Source organism: Chlorocebus sabaeus, chromosome 7, assembly GCF_047675955.1.
Source record: "Chlorocebus sabaeus isolate Y175 chromosome 7, mChlSab1.0.hap1, whole genome shotgun sequence".
Lineage (NCBI taxonomy): Eukaryota > Metazoa > Chordata > Mammalia > Primates > Cercopithecidae > Chlorocebus > Chlorocebus sabaeus.
In genome coordinates this window covers 90,494,320-90,511,671 of record NC_132910.1, presented here as the reverse complement: position 1 = coordinate 90,511,671, position 17,352 = coordinate 90,494,320, and the positions used below count along the sequence as shown (strand labels likewise).

At 39.3% G+C, this 17,352-nt stretch overlaps 1 long non-coding RNA gene across 1 annotated transcript in view; it reads left to right on the top strand.

Moving 5' to 3' along the window:
* LOC119621855 (uncharacterized) overlaps positions 1-14,119 on the top strand; it is a 38,445-nt gene extending 24,326 nt beyond the window's left edge. The window contains exon 2 of the long non-coding RNA XR_005238442.2: positions 12,053-14,119. This is a non-coding gene — a long non-coding RNA (uncharacterized lncRNA). The remainder of the gene's footprint in view (positions 1-12,052) is intronic.
* The last annotated feature ends 3,233 nt before the right edge of the window (positions 14,120-17,352 follow it).

Here is a 17,352-nt window from a genome sequence, read left to right as displayed (position 1 = left end):
AGATGAAGAGAGAATTAATAAATGAAGCCACTGCGGTGCTCATGCCTATAATCCCAGCACTTTGGGAGGCCGAGGTAAGACGATCACCTGAGGCTAGGAGTTCAAGACCAACTTGGACAACATGGTGAGACCCTGTCTCTACCAAAAAAATTTAAAAATTAGCTGGGCATGGTAGTGCATGCCTGTAGTCCTAGCTTATCAAAAGGCTAAAGCAGAGCATGACTTGAACCCAGGAGTGTGAGGCTTCAGAGTGCTATGATTATACCAGAGTGCTATGATTACTCCAGCTTGGGCGACAGAGTGAGACTTTGTCTCTTAAAAAATAAATGAGAAGATATCTTTAAAAATTACCCAGAGTATACTAAGGAGAGACAAGGAAGTAAAAATATGAAAACAATATTAAGAGATGGAAGCTTGGATAAGAAAGTCACACATATGACTAACTGAAATCTCAGAAAGAAAAGAAGGAAAAAAGAAAAGGCAATATTCCCTGCCCCCCAATATTTTGTGAAATTGTTCAAACATGCAGAAAAGTTGAAAGAATTATAGAGTGAACTTTTACATTTACCAATTAATTCTAGAACATTTTGTTATATTTACTATATTATATAGGTATCCACTTATCCATCCATCAATCCTATTTTGTATGCATTTCAGAGTAAGTTGTAGATATCACCACTAAACATTTTACTATGTTCATCATTAGTATTCAATATTGTTTTATAACTTTTTTGTATTTAAAATGTGCATATAATGCACAGATATTAAGTGCAACATTTGGTCAGTTTTTACAAGTGCATACACCTGTGTAACACAAACTATCAAAAAAAAACAAAAAACAAAAAAACCCAACATACTGCTCTTCAGAAAGTTGCCTTATGCCCCTTACTAGTCAATCCCTGCCCTTTACCTCCCACTGGTAAGAAGTGTTCTAATGAGAAGTATCATTTAGATAAATAGTGCTGTGATTTTTGCAAAAATGATGAAAAAAATGAATTAACAGATCTAGGAATCACAGCATAATGAAAGCAGGATACATAAACAGAAATATATGACATATTGTATAAAGAAATGGCAGAACTCATAAGATCTTACAAGAAGCTAGAAAGGGCAGATCACTTGCAAAAGAACAGCAGTGAAAATGACAGTGAATTTATTATCAGCATCAATGGAAACCAGAAGTTAATGGAATAATATCTTTCAAGTGCCGAAAGATAATGGTCAACTAGAATTATGTACTTGCCCAGACTACCTTTTAAGAACAAGAGTGAAATAGAGACATTTAAAGATAAGTGATAATTGAGAGTTTAGCTCAGAGATATGCATGAAACTCCTAAATGACACATAGTCATGCACTGCATGACAAAGTTTTGATCTATAACAGACCACATATACAATGGTGGTCCCGTAAGATTATATTGGCTGAGTTGCTAATCCAAAAATCCAAAATCCAAAATACTTCAAAATTCGAAACTTTTTGAGTGCCAACATGATACTCAAAGGAAATGTTCCTTGGAGCATTTCTTTGGATTTTCAGGTTAGGGATACTCAACACCAAGTATCATGCAAATATTCCAAAATTAAAAAAAAAAATTCAAAACCAAAATTTTCTTGTCCTAAGCATTTAGGATTAGGGATACTCAGCCTGTAATACCATATTTTTACTGGACCTTTTCTGTTTAGATATATAAATACTTACTCTTGTATTATAGTTGCCTATTCAGTACAGTAATATGCTATACAGGTTTGTAGCCTAGGAGCAGTAGGCTATGCCATGTGTAGTAGGCTATACCATCTAGGTTTGTGTAAGTACACTCTGTGGTTTGCACAATGATGAAATCACTTAAGGACACATTTCACCTTTCTCAGAATGTATCCCATCATTAAGTGATGTGTGGCTGTAGTTGAGAGATAGTATTTTACAGGAGTTAAGAATATGCACTTTGGAGACTCCATAGGTGTGAATCCCTGTTCTACCATTTGCTAGCTGTGGAACACTGGACAAGTGAGTTAACACCTCTGTGCTTCAGGTTTTTGTTTTTGTTTTTTCTCACTTGTAAAATTTTGACAATAATTGTATTTACTTCATGGAATTGTTATGAGGATTAAATGAACTAATATAAAATAAAGCACTTAGAACCAAACGTGGAATATAAGTGCTTTATTAAATCAGAGCTTTAAAAAAGGAAATTATCATAGAAGAATGGTGTGAAGTACAAAACAGAATGGTGAGTGAATAAAATGGTGAACAAGCTTGTCAGTCCAAACAAACATTAATCAGTCTAGAAAAATAAGGTCTGATTTGTGAAGTTTTGAACTAATGCCTTCAATAACAGTAGCATGTAGGCATTTGGGGAGGGGTCAATGTAATTAAAATTATTCTAAGATCACTGCTTCGTTTGGAAGGAAGGTTAAGATATGTTTGCCTTTACATTTTGTTAAGTTAGACACATAAAGTGCAGGGACAATTGTAAAAAAAGGAATAAATGGAATTTTAAAAATGTAACCATAAAATCAGTTTTTTAAAAATGCAAAAACAGGCCGGGCGCAGTGGCTTACGCCTGTGATCCCAGCACTTTGGGAGGTCGAGGCAGGCAGATTACGAGGTCAGGAGATCGAGACCATCCTGGCTAACATGGTGAAACCCTGTCTCTACTAAAAATACAAAAAATTAGCCAGGCGTGGTGGCGGGCGCCTGTAGTCCCAGCTACTGGGGAGGCTGAGGCAGGAGAATGGCGTGAACCTGGGAGGCAGAGCTTGCAGTCAGTGGAGATCGTGCCACTGCACTCCAGCCTAGGCAACAGCGCGAGACTCCGTCTCAAAAAACAACAAAAAAAAATTGGGGCTATAAAAATAGTAGCTCAGAGAAAGCAAGGCAAATATAAACGAACAAGTAAGGTGTATAAACAAATCCAACAATATCAAGAATCACAATAAACATAAATGTATGACATTTACCAATTAAAAGACAGAGTCTGTCAGACTGAAATGAAAAGAAAAATCTAGCTGTATGACATATACAAGAATCTGAAAACATACAGGCAAAACAGTAGAAGATAAGAGATAGAAAAACATACACTAGGCAGATCTTAATACAAAGAATTCACATACATATATTAATATCAGAAAAAAGATTTTAAGACAAAAAAGATTATTAGAATAAAAAGGTCATTACCTACTGATAAAAGGTTGAATTCACCAGAAAAACAGAATAATTTCTACTCCAGTTTGTAACTAATAAAATGGACTTAAGCTATATACAGCAAAAAATGTTAGAACTACAGGAGGTGGCAAATTTCTGTGCTGCTCTCTCAGTTCTTGATAGGTTAAGCAAACAAAACCCAGTGCCTTGGTCTAGGACCTGGGAATACAGAAGTGAACAGGGAGACCATCACCTGCATGCTAGTGGGAAGATAATTGGATAATGATAAATGAATGAAGAAAATAAAATCAAATATAAAGGTAGAATCTGATGGGAAGAGGTGGTTATTTTATGAGGGTGGTTAAGGGAAGGCTTCCTTGAAGAGGTGCCATTTATGCGGACACATGAATTAGTTGAGGGAGACATTAGTTGAGGGGAACATTTTTTCAGACAAAAGGAAAAGCAACTGGAAAGACCTTGAGGCAAAAATGAGTTTCACATAATGCAAATATACATATTTAGCTTTTTGAATCTGCTTAGAATGTCTTTTCCCCCAATTTTAAGTAGAATGTAGAAACCTTACTACCATACAGGTCCACTTATCCTCTACCCCTTACGTTAGAGTTGTCATGAATTACATCTACATATGTTGAAAACCCCATCAGACAATGGTACAGTTTTTATTTTCAACCATCAAATATATTTTTAAAGAACTTAGTACCCATCAGTGATAGACTGGATAAAGAAAATGTGGCACATATACACCATGGAATGCTATGCAGCCATAAAAAAGGATGAGTTCATGTCCTTTGCAGGGACATGGATGAAGCTGGAAACCATCATTCTCAGCAAACTAACACAGGAACAGAAAACCAAACACCACATGTTCTCACTCATAAGTGGGAGCTGAACAATGAGAATGTATGGACACGGGGAGGGGAACATCACACATCGGGGCCTGTTGGGGGATGGGGGACTAGGGGAGGGATAGCATTAGGAGAAACAATGTAGATGACGGGTTGATGGGTGCAGGAAACCACCATGGCATGTGTATACCTATGTAACAAACCTGCACGTTCTGCACATGTATCCCAGACCTTAAAGTATTAAGTTTTTTAAAAAAGAGGAGAATAGGAGAATAGACTACTATTTTTACACAGATATTTACCATTTCTGGTGCTCTTCATTCATTCCTGATGTTTCAGGTTTCCTTCTGGTATCATTTCCCTTTGTCTGAAGAATTTTCTTTAGCAATTCTTTTAGAACAGCTCTGCTAGAAATGAATTCTTTTAGTTTGTCTTCATATGAGAATGCCATTATTTCATCTCAATTCCTGATGGATATTTTCACTAGATGTAGTATTCTGTGTTGACACTTTCAGAGCTTTAAAATTACTGTATCACTTCTGTGGTTTGCGTGGATCCTGCTGAGAGATTTGCTGTGATTCACATTGTTTGTGTGTAGGTAGTACTTTCAGTTTCTCTAGCTGCTTCCAAGGTTTTTTTCTTTGTCTTCATTTTTCAGCATTTTGATTATGATGTGTTTGGGTATAAATTTATGTGTTCATCTTGTTTGGGGTTTGTTGAACTTCATGAATCTGTAGATTTGTCTTTTGCCAAATTTGAGACCTTTTCTTCCATTATTCTAAATTTTTCAGTGCATTTTGTCAGTATCCGAGAGGTCTCTGAGATTCTACTCATTGTTTTTTCAAATCTTTTTTCTTTCTGCTGTTAAGATTGGTTAATTTTTATTGATCTATTTACAAGTTCATTGACTCTGTCATGTTTACCTTGCTATTGAAACCATCCAGTGAATTTTTTTAAAATGTTGGCTATTGTATTTTTCAGTTCTGAAATATCCATTTGATTCTTCTTTATGTCTTCTATTTCTTTGCTGATACTTTCTGTTTTTTATATTGGCTTCAGAAATGCTTGTGATTGCTTGTAGGAGAATTGTTATAACAAAGTCAAGAACTTTGGAGGGTCTGAGATTTTACCTTACTTGCAAGTTAACAAGTTAGGCTGCCACAATTTCATGAATAGTGACAGAAGACACAAGACTCTGGGTCAGAGATAAAGGACAGTTTATTACCCACACGAGTAGCAGGAGGCAGAGTATCAGCATTTAACCCAGTTTTCTGAGCCTCAGTTCCTACACAGTGATGCTGTGAGGCCTGGTGATACCTGTATATGTTGTGGGATTTGTTATAGAAGAACTCTGTGGGAAACACCAGTCTTTGATAAAGGGCCAGGAAACCTGCCCAGCCTTGTCCTGAGAGAGACACTATCTTTTTTTTAATCTTGGAAGGAAAAAACATCTGTCCTTGTTCCCAAAGGAAGACATTCTATCTTCTAAGGATATTTGCTATACAAACAGCTAAAAAAGATAGTTCAGAGAAAAAGCTGTTAATGCCTTTGCCTAGAACACATGTAGAAATTCAAGAGACCTATGAAGAATAGTCTCCTAACAAATATTAATAGTTGCTTTAAAACCTTCATCAGATAATTTTATAGTCTGTGTTATCTCAGCATTGTCCTTTTTTTCCCTATATGAATTGAGATTTTCCTGTTTTTTTTTTTTTTTTTTTGTATGCTTTGTAATTTTGGACTGTACTGTATTATGGATATTTTGAATATTCTGTTTTGAGATGCTGGATCTTATTTAAATGCTATTAAGAATGTTGATATTTTTGTTTTAGCAGGCAGTCAGGCTGGGTAGGTTCCTGCCACAAATTCAGACTAGTCTTCTCTAGGTGAAAAAGTGCATAATGATATTCATATCCACCTCCCAAACCCCAGTGTGTATTAAATTCCTGGGTAATAAACCTAGAGGGGCCTTCTTCCTCCTCCCAAAGGAAATTCACTTACATTTCAAGATAATGAATAATTTCTCTCCTGAATGGGAGGAATGGATAGGTCACCAGCAACTTTGATAAAAGCTTGGAGTCTTCTAAATTTAAGATTCCTCTCCTGTGATGCAACTCACTGCACGGGAAACATCTGTTGCCTTATGGAAAATGGGGCATGGGGAAATGACACCAGGTGTTGTAAATGCTTTGTGCTTTCAGTAACAAATCTTTTATGGCCCAGTGGTCTGGTGTCTTCTGGCAGTATGTATATATGAAACTGTGGCAAGCTAACCTATTAGCTTGCAAGAGGGACAAAATCTAAGACACTTCACAGTTTCTGACTTAACAGAGGAGAGCGGCAGGATGTGAAGGTGAAGAAGCAGGCAGGGCAAATCACGTAGTACCAGCCATAGCTAAGGTAATAGATGAATTGTTAAAGTTAAATATAATGACAGCTGGCCAGTCGCGGTGGCTCACACCTGTAATCCTAGCACTTCAGGAGGCCAAGGCGGGCAGATCACAAGGTCAGGAGATCGAGACCACCCTGGCTAAAATGGTGAAACTCTGTCTCCACTAAAAATACAAAAAATTAGCTGGGCGTGGTGGCAGGTGCCTGTAGTCCCAGCTACTTGGGAGACTGAGGCAGGAGAATCACTTGAGCCCAGGAGGCGGAGCTTGCAGTGAGTTGAGATCGCAACACTGCACTCCAGCCTGTGTGACAGAGCGAGACTCCATCTCAAAAAAAAAAAAAAAAAAAAAAAAAAAAAGACAGCAGTAGCAGTGGAAAGGAAAACAAGACACTGCATGCTAAGAAGCCCTTCTGCGATGAGGGTGAAAGACTAGGAGGAGGACAATAGATGACTGTACAAAAAAAGGAGAATGGATATGGTCAAGGAAACTGGAATTTTCAAAGGAGAAAAAAGGTCTGGAATTGACAGTGGGAAATAAGCAGGACACCTACCTCATCTCTAGGCTCCTTTGGTAAGTGGGTTGAGTAATTTTTAAAAGCAGACACAATTTGAGAGTATTGTAGGGAAAGCAACATTATTAGGAGATGGTTAGGTTTTGGTTAGAGTAAGAAAATGAGAGGAATGTTTAGAAAAGGTATTAAGGATTAGGGAATTTGACTGATGACGATACAATGGAAGGGTCAACACAGATTAAGAGGAGGGGGAGGCTGGGCACAGGGGCTCATGCCTGTAATCCCAGCACCTTGGGAGGTCGAGTCAGGCAGATCACCTGAGGTGAGGAGTTCGAGACCAGCCTGGCCAACATGGTGAAACCCCATCTCTACTAAAATACAAAAATTAGCTGGGTGTGGTGGCTCATGCCTGTAATCCCAGCTACTTGGGAGGCTGAGGCAGGAGAATTGCTTGAACCCGGGAGGAAGAGGTTGCAGTGAGACAAGATTGCACCACTGCACTCCAGCATGGGCAACAGAGCAAGACTCTGTCTCAAAAAAAAAGAAAAAGAAAAGAAAAAGGAATGGGAAATTAGGCTAGATTAGAGCAAAGCATGATGGTGTTACAATTCTATACAATGGACTTTAAAAGACTCAAATAGGCAAATGAGGTATGACAGGGTTATTTCTATTTTTTTAAAAAAAGAAGGTCTCATTATACCTCTTGGGATTGTTCTTTTAAGCAGTTTGTGGTTATTATAATCTATTGGAATTGTTCTCTCAGGCAGTTTATAAAGCAGGTGGATATTGTGATGGGGTCGGGGGTAGATTTACCAGGATCACACTCAGCCCTGTGTGCCTCTAAAATCCAGTTGGAGTTGTGACGACTGGGAGGAACTCTGGATGTGTTATTTAAATCCAGGAACACTGGGAATTTTAGAGGCTTTCTTTACAGTCTTAAGTCTTTGGTGTTGCTACCACGGGACAGGCAATCTCCAGGAGCTTGGAAATCCTGCTGTGACTGGGAAAGAGCATAGTGATATAAATAAATATGTACCAGGAAAACCCAAGAAAAGCAACATCACTTTAGGTGTCTCCTCAAACTTCAACTCATCAGAGGGGGCTTATTTTAATACACTATCTGAAAGAGTATCTTTCCTGGTCACTTTCCATCCTCCTTTCTATGCTTTTCCCCACGACCACTTCCTTAGCACTTATCACCACCTTTCATATATTTCTCTGTTTAGTATTTCCTCTCAGTAGGATATAAAGACCTGGAGAACAGATTTTTTACTGCTATTTCCAGGACCCAGAATAGCATTTGGCACATTGTACACACTCAGTAAATATTGAATAGATAAACTGAAGAATATTAGAACCATTAAGCAAGTCTAGTAATGTGACCAATTAAAAAATCAGTCATTCTGCTGGGCATGGTGGCTCATGCCTGTAATCCCAGCACTTTGGGAGGCTGAGGCGGGTGGAACATCTGAGGTCAGGAGCTCAAGATCAGCCTGGCAATCAAGGTGAAACCCCGTCTCTACTAAAAATACAAAAATTAGCTAGGTGTAGTGGCATGCGCCTGTAATCCCAGCTACTTGGGAGGCTGAGGCAGGAGAATCACTTGAACTCGGGTGGCAAAGGTTGCAGTGAGTCAACATTGCACCACTGCACTCCAGCCTGGGCTACAGAGTGAGACCCTGTCTCAAAACAAAACAAAACAAAAAACAAAACAAAACAAAAACCAACCCAGTAATAGTAATAAAAAATATAAATTAGCCGGGCGCGGTGGCTCAAGCCTGTAATCCCAGCACTTTGGGAGGCCGAGGCGGGCGGATCACGAGGTCAGGAGATCGAGAGCATCCTGGCTAATACGGTGAAACCCCGTCTCTACTAAAAATACAAAAAAACTAGCCGGGCGAGGTGGCGGGCGCCTGTAGTCCCAGCTACTCCGGAGGCTGAGGCAGGAGAATGGCGTAAACCCGGGAGGCGGAGCTTGCAGTGAGCTGAGATCCAGCCACTGCACTCCAGCCTGGGCGACAGAGCGAGACTCCGTCTCAAAAAAAAAAAAAATATATATATATATATATAAATTATTCAGAAGTAAACTAAATGGTAAATAACACCCAAATTTTACCGACAGAGGAAATGGATGAATGGAGGAGAGTACCATGCTGCTGGATAGAAAGACACAATATTGTAATAATGTAAACTCTCTTCAAGTTAATCTATAAATTGGACACAATATCAATAAAAATTCCAGTGGAATTTTTGGAGGAAAGGAAGGGGAAATTTTGACAAAATGATTGTAAATTTCACCATGAAGAATAAATGCTTCAGAATAGTCAATTCATATTTTGAATAAAGGCATTGATAAGGGACCTTGCTCTATTAGACACAAAACCCTATATAGGAAAAGACAAATGGGTGGTATATATTAAACGTTTTTTTTTTTTTAAGTACATACCTTTTGCCCAGACATTCCACTTCTGGAACATTTCCCTGAGAAATAACTAGATAGTATATGGCAAAGATGTTTATTGAAACATTGTCTATAATGTTATAATGCCAAACCAATTAAAAACATCGATTGTTTGACAAGTAGGGGATGGTTTTAACAAAGTATGGTTTAAACACATTCCTGTGGAATACCTCAGGGCTCTTAAGCATGATGTTGTAGAACTACATTAATTGATATGGAAGGTGATTGCCATATATTATGTTTTTTAAAAAGCTGTTTACAAAACAGATGTCTAATAGTATCCACATTTTTGTAAAATAAAAATTGGCATATACCTGTGAAGAAAAAACCTAGATGGGAGATGATATGTCAAAATGTTAACAATAGTTCTGCATCTGTACACTGAAAAAAATGGTAAGCTTTCCCCAAAATGGGATGGTACCTAAACTCATTACTGCCACCTGGTGGCAACCAAGGGAGGTTTCTAATTTCTTTTCTACCACCTTGAGTACAACGCACATAGCATCATAATTATATAAAGTTATAAAGAAATCTTCAGTATCACCTGGTTCTATCCATCATTTTGTAGCTGAAGAAATAAAGGGGAAAGACTTTAAGCCACTTGTCTAAAGTTGCACTGTTAGTGAAACTTAATGATAGTAGCAAACATTTGTTGAGCCGTTTTGCTAAGTACTTCAAATGAATTATATCATTTTATTGTCACAGGAGCCTATGAGGTTGGTCCTATTTTTACTCTCACTTATCCCTACTTACCAGATGAGGATCCTAAGGCTCAGAAAAAGTAAGCAACTTACCCAAGGCTGTATACTTGGGATACAGCCAGTCATTCTGAGTTTTACCTCCCTCTCCTGAACCTTCTGTACTATACCTTCTTAGTCCATTAATTGCCCCTGCCCCTTTCACTAAGTGACCTTGCCCTTTCCTTGTCCCTTTCTTCAGTATTTTGGTGGCAACTCTTAGCATATGCCCAGTCTTTGTGTTATGTTTCTCATGGATGAAAAGACAGTATAGGCTAGGTGTGGTGGCTTATGCCTGTAATCCCAGCACTTTGGGAGACCAAGGCAGGTGGATCACCTGAGATCAGGAGTTCAAGGCCAGCCTGGCAAAACCCCATCTCTACTAAAGTAATCCCAGCTACTTGGGAGGCTGAGGCTTGAGAATCACTTGAACCCAGGAAGTGGAAGTTGCAGTGAGCCGAGATCGCACCGCTGCACTCCAGCCAGGGCATACAGCGAGACTGTCTCAAAAAAAAAAAAAAAAAAAAAAAGGAAGGAAAGATTGATTTACTGAGAGAAGTATAAGGAAACAAAATACCCCAAGACCCTTGTCTGGAAGGAAGGAGAGGGAGGGAGGGAGGGAAGGAAAAGACAGTAAAGACAGTATAAACATTTACTGAGAGAAGTATAAGTATCAGGGAACCTGCCCCCAATATTTCAGTGTAGGTTCTTTCTATTTTCCATAACTGTTGGCCAGCTGAGAAATAAAGAGAAAGAATACAAAGAGAGGAATTTTATAGCTGGGCTGCCAGGCGTGACATCACATATCGGTAGGACCATGATGCCCACCCAAGCCTCAAAACCAGCAAGTTTTTGTTAAGGATTTCAAAAGGGGAGGGGGTGTACAAACAGGGAGTAGGTACAAAGATCACATGCTTCAAAGGGCAAAAAGCAGAACAAAGATCACATGCTTCTGAAGAAACAGGACAAGAGCAAAGCAGAACTCCTGATAAGGGTCTATGTTCAGCAGTGCATGTATTGTCTTGATCAACATCTTAACAAAAAACGGGTTTGAGAGCAGAGAACTGGTCTGACCAACAATTTACCAGGATGGAGTTTCCCAATCTCAGTAAGCCTAGGGTACTACAGGAGACCAGGGCATATTTCAATCCTTATCTCAACCGCATAAGACAGACACTCCCAGAGCGGCCGTTTATAGACCTCACCCCAGGAATGGATTCTTTTCCCAGGGTCTTAATATTAATATTCCTTGCTAGGAAAATAATTAGTGATATCTCTCCTACTTGCACATCCATTTATAGGCTCTCTGCAAGAAGAAAAATATGGCTCTTTTTGCCCAACCCCACAGGCAGTCAGACCTTGTGGTTGTCTTACCTTGTTCCCTAAAAATCACTGTTATTCTGTTCTTTTTCAAGGTGCACTGATTTCATATTGTTCAAACACACATGTTTTATAATCAATTTGTACAGTTAATACAGTTATCACAGTGGTCCTGAGGTGACGTACATCCTCAGCTTGTGAAGATAACAGAATTAAGATATTAAAGTAAGACAGGCGTCAGAAATTATAAAAGTGTTTGGTAACTGATAAATGTCCATGAAATCTTCACAATTTATGTTCCTCTGCCGTGGCTCCAGCCGGTCCCTCTCTCCAGGGTCCCTGACTTCCCACAACATAAAAGGAAAGAAAATACCCCCAGCTCCTTACCCCAAGATCCTTGTCCAGGTAGAAACTTAGACTTATTAATATATTGAATTGTTCAAGTGTCCATATACTAAGAATCTTACATCAGCGATGTGGAACTATGGATAGGCTTCCTTGGGTTCCCGGCTTCACACTATAACCCTCCCTCCTCCCACCCCTTAAGTTTCTGTATAGCAGAGTTAAGAGTGTATATCACCATATGCAGTTGTTCATGTACTTCTTCCCCTTTCTCTTCTAGCTCTTGACAAAATTCTCAGGGAAAACTCTTCAGCTCTGGATGTCTCCCTTTTTGTGGATCAAACACAAAGGGCATCATTCTAAAATATATACGGAACCATAAAAGCCCCAAATAGCCAAAGCAACCCTGAGCAGAAAGAACAAAGCTGGAAGCATCACACTACCAGACTTCAAAATTTACTACAAAGCTCTGATACCTAAAACAACATGGTACTGGCATTAAAAAAAATAGGCACATAGACCAATGAAACAGGATAATCCGGATATACCAACTCATCTTTAACAAAGGTGCCAAGAACATACAATGAGGAAAGGATGGTCTTTTCAATACATGGTGTGGGGGAAAGCTAGATAACTATATGCAGAAGAATGAAACAAGATTCCTCTCTCTCACCATACACAAAAATCAAATCAAAATGGATTAAAGGCTTAAATCTAAGACCTGAAACTACGAAACTAGAAGAACACACTGGGGAAGTGCTCCAGGACCTTGGTCTGGGCAAAAGATTTTTTTTTGTATAAGACCTCAAAAGCACAGACAACAAAGCAAAAACAGACAAATGAGATTACATTAAGCTAAAAAGTTTCTGCACAGCAAAGGAAACACTCAACAGAGTTAGGGAGACAACCCACAGAATGGGAGAAAACATTTTCAAAGTATCCATCTGACAAGGGATTAATGACCAGAATAAAGAGACTAAACAATTTAAGCCAAAAACAAACAACAAAAACCAAATAATTTAAAAAGTGGGCAGGCTGGGCGTGGTGGCTCACACCTATAATCCCAGCACTTTGGGAGGTCAAGGCGGGCAGATCACAAGGTCAAGAGATCAAGACCATCCTGGCCAACATGAAACCCCATCTCTACTAAAAATACAAAAAAAAAAAATTAGCTGGGCATGGTGGCATGCACCTGTTGTCCCAGCTACTTGGGAAACTGAGGCAGGAGAATCACTTGAACTCGGGAGGCAGAGGTTGCAGTGAGCCAAGATCGCACCACTGCACTCTGGCCTGGTGACAGAGCGAGACTCCGTCTTACGAGGAAAAAAAAAAAAAGTGGACAAAAGATCCGAACAGACTTTTCTCAAAGGACGACATAAAAATGGCCAACAAGTATATGAAAAAATGCTCAACATCACTAATCATTAGAGAAATTCAAATTAAAACATGTTATTTCACCCCAGTTAAAATGGCTTGTGTTAGAAAAACAGATAATAACAGATGCTAGTGAGGATGTGGAGAAAAGAGAACCCTCGTACACTGTTGGTAGAAATGTAAACTAGTACAACCACTATGAAGAACAGTGTGGAGGTTCTTCAAAAAAAAAATGAATTACCATGTGATCCAGCAATTCCACTACTGAGTATATATCCAAAAGAAAGGAAATCCGTATATCAAAAAGATACCCGCACTCCCATGTTTATTGCAGCATTGTTCACAACAGCCAAGATACAGAATCAACGTAAGTGCCCATCAATGGATGAATGGATAAAGTGTGGTATATATGCACAATGAAGTGTTAATCGGCCATAAAAAATAGTGAAACCTTCTCATTTGCAGCAACATGGATGGTACTGGAGACCACTATGTTAAATAAGCCAAGTACATAAAGACAAATATTGCATGTTTTCAGTCATACATGGCAGCTAAAAATGTGGATTTCATGATGACATAGAGTACATTGGTGGTTACCAGAGGCCAGAAAAGAGAGGATGGAGTAGGAGATGAAGGGGGAAAAAGGATATAAGTGTATTTGTTACCACTGAACTGTACACTTAAAATGGTAAAGATGATATGTTATATATTACCTCAGTTTACAAAAGAAAAAAAATGGCATCAATGTCAATAAGTGTAAAAGTTATACTAGGGATAAATCTGCCATTTGAAAGGGAAATTAGAAATCTGAAATAACGAGTGCAGTTAGCCTGTGAAACCCTTGAAGACCCCAAAAGTCTCATTCAGAACTGGTCCCAAAATGAATACGTACTTTTGTATCATTGTCTAATTAAAGGTGCTTTTATTCAAGTATTAGTTTGCTTCAAAATAAATCTTTTTATTTGTACTAGTATTATAAGAGTGTTATTTCCTATTCTTCAGCTACATTTTTTAGAGAACAGTGTTAGTAAAAAGAGCTTAACTGTTAGACAGTCTTGAGTTAAAATTCACATGTTAGCTGTAATGAGGAAACTATTACATTAAATTTTAATTACTTAATTTTATTATATAAAATTAAGAATAATAATATCACCAAAGGTGGTGGAGACGATATAATGGGATAACACATAAAACTAGGACGTAGAGGCATCTAGCAAATACACATTTCCTTCCCTTCTCCCTTGTTATATACTTAACCACATGTGCTAGGATTTCTTTGAAGGAACCATTTCTATCTTAGCCAGTGTTCTATCTGAGGTATTTGCGGCTGTCTGCTTTTTTCTTTCATACCCCACTTTCGATCTCTCAATACATACTGTGAGCTCTGCTTTCAGACTAGATTCGTAACTCAGTGATTTCCTGCTCCTCCCTGGACCACCTCCCTGGTCCAGGCCATCATCATTTTTCATATAACTGTAGTCACTTCCTAATTGGACTCCCAACTTCCACTCTTGCTGCTTCCCATTTATTGTTCACATAGCAGCCAAAGTTATTCTTTTATAAATTAGATCATGTCACTTCTCTGCTCAAAACCTTCCAAGAGCTCCCTATCACTTTTAAACTAAATATCTGAAGTCCTTACCAAATCCTACTAGATCTATGATTTGACCCCAGTCTGTCATTCTGACTTCAAACTTCTCTCCTGCTACCTTACTCTGCTCCAGCAGCACTGGCCTCCTTGCTGTTATTTATTTATTTATTTTTTGAGATGGAGTTTTGCTCTTGTTGCCCAGGCTAGGGTACAATGGTGTGATCTTGGCTCACTGCAACCTCTGCCTTCCGGGTTCAAGCAATTCTCCTGCCTCAGCCACCCAAGTAACTGGGATTACAAGCAACCGGCTAATTTTTTGTATTTTTGTAGAGATGGGGTTTCATCGTGTCAGCCAGGCTGGTCTTGAACTCCTGACCTTAGGTGATCCACCTGCCTCGGCCTCCCAAAGTGTTGGGATTATAGGCGTGAGCCACCGTGCCCAGCCCTCCTTCCTGTTCTTTGATGGTGCCAAGAATATTCCTGCCTCGGGGCCTTTACATCTGTTGTTCCCTCTGCCTGGAATGCTCTTTCTAGATCTTTAATGCCTTGCTTTCTCATTTTCTAACTCAGAGAGGCTGAAGCTAGGTACCTCATTTTAAACAGATACCCCTGCAAGGCTTTCTTTCTCTCCTTATGCTTATTTTCCTCATAGCACTTACCCCACATTGATATTGAGATACTTCCTTCTTTCTTTTCTTTTTTCCTTCCTCCCTCCCTCCTTCCCTTCCTTCCTTTCTCTCCTTTCTTTTTTGTTTCTTCCTTCCTTCCCCCCTCCCCTCCCCTCCCCTCCCCTCCCCTCCCTTCCTTTCCCTTCCCCTCCCCTCCCTTCCCTTCCCCTCCCCTCCCCTCATATAGGAGTCTCACTATGTTGCCCAGGCTCTTGGACTTAAGTGATCCTCCAACCTTAGCCTCCCAAGTAGCTGGGACTATAGGCACACACCACCACACCTGACTCTATATGTAGTCCCACCTGAAATGTAAGCTTCCCACCTGAAATACAGGTTCAATACTTGTTTTTATTCACTTTGTATCATCAGCATTTACATCTGCCAGGCATTCAAAAATATTCATTGAATAAGTAAGTGGGCAAACTTACCTGCTTCCACAGCCATCCTTTCCCCCTCCCCCTCCTTTTAAGTAGAAGAGATGTTTTTCTTCCTGTCTGCGATTATAATGTCTCCCCTGTGTCCTGCCTCCTCAGCTTTCCTTAATATTGCCTATCTTCTACGTTCAATTCTCCCCAGCTACATTTTTTGTTTTCTGGCAAGCACACCTCTCTCCCATTTTAAATTAAAGAAAAAAGAAAATTCTCTCTGGGCATCCCCTGCCAGCTGCCAATCTCTGTCTCTCCTGCTCTTAACAAACTTTTGAAATATTTATTTATACTCTTTGCATTGCCTCACTTCTCTTTTATTCTAGTTTCTCCAAACCCATAGAAACTCTTCACTCCTGCTTTAAACAATTTCTTTCCTGAGCTCTTCCAAGATATTACTCTCATGTTTTTTTATCTTACTTCCCTGATTGCTACTTTTCCTGTCCCTCCCTCAAATTTTGTGTATCACAGCATTCTGATACAAGTTCTTCATGTTCTCCAGATTCTTCCTTGGCAATCTTACCACATCGATCGCTTTAGTTACCACCCAAACCTGGATGCCCAGCTCACATTTCTCTGTACTAAGCTCGTGGCTTATTTGACCTAGTGTCTACTTGATATCCACCTTGGTTTCCACAAGCACCTCAAAATAAAGATGCCCTCTTCCATCTCCAAACTTGATTCTCCACCAGTGTTACTTATTTTAGTGAGTGGTAGCATCATCCAGTTGCTCAAGTAGAAAACATGGATATTGTCCTTGATTTATCCTTTGCCTTCAGCCCCCTTCCCCCATCTAGCCAACCGTTGGCTTCCATTAATTCTATTACACTGAGAGAAATTGTATCCCCCCAGAAAGATATGTCAAAGTCCCAGCCCCCACTGCTTATGAATGTGATCTTACTTAGGATCTTTATAGATGTAATTCAGGATCTTGAGAGGTGATTATCCTGGATTAGGGAAGGCCCTAAATCCAATGACTGGTGTCCTTAAACATGAAAGGAGAGGGAGATGTGAGACACAGACACAGGGGAGAATGCCATGTGAAGATCCCTATAAGGCTGGAGAGAGAGATTGGAGTGACGCTGCTACAGGCCAAAGAACACCAAGAATTGCCAACCCCGCTGACACCCTGATTTCAGACTTCTGGCCTCCAAAACTGTAAGAGAATAAATTCTGCTTTTTTAAGTCATAAAGTTTGTAGTAATCTGTTATGGTAGTCCCAGGAAATTAATTTTCTTAGCTCTGAAATCCATCTATGTTTCTCTATCATCACTGCCTCTAACTAGTTCAGATCATGATTACAGTCATCTTCTGCCTCATCTCCCTGCTACTAGTCTCAGCCCATCTTCCTAAAATGCATGAAATTCATTCCACTATTTAAAATCTGTGAGTGGTTTGCCAATGACTTGGATTAAGTCTAAATGCCTAGTATCATGGTTTATGGGACTTTATAATTTGCCTTCTGCCTACTTGTGTAGCCTTCTTTTCCTACTCACCCTCAATTCTGTTTTGTTTTGTTTTG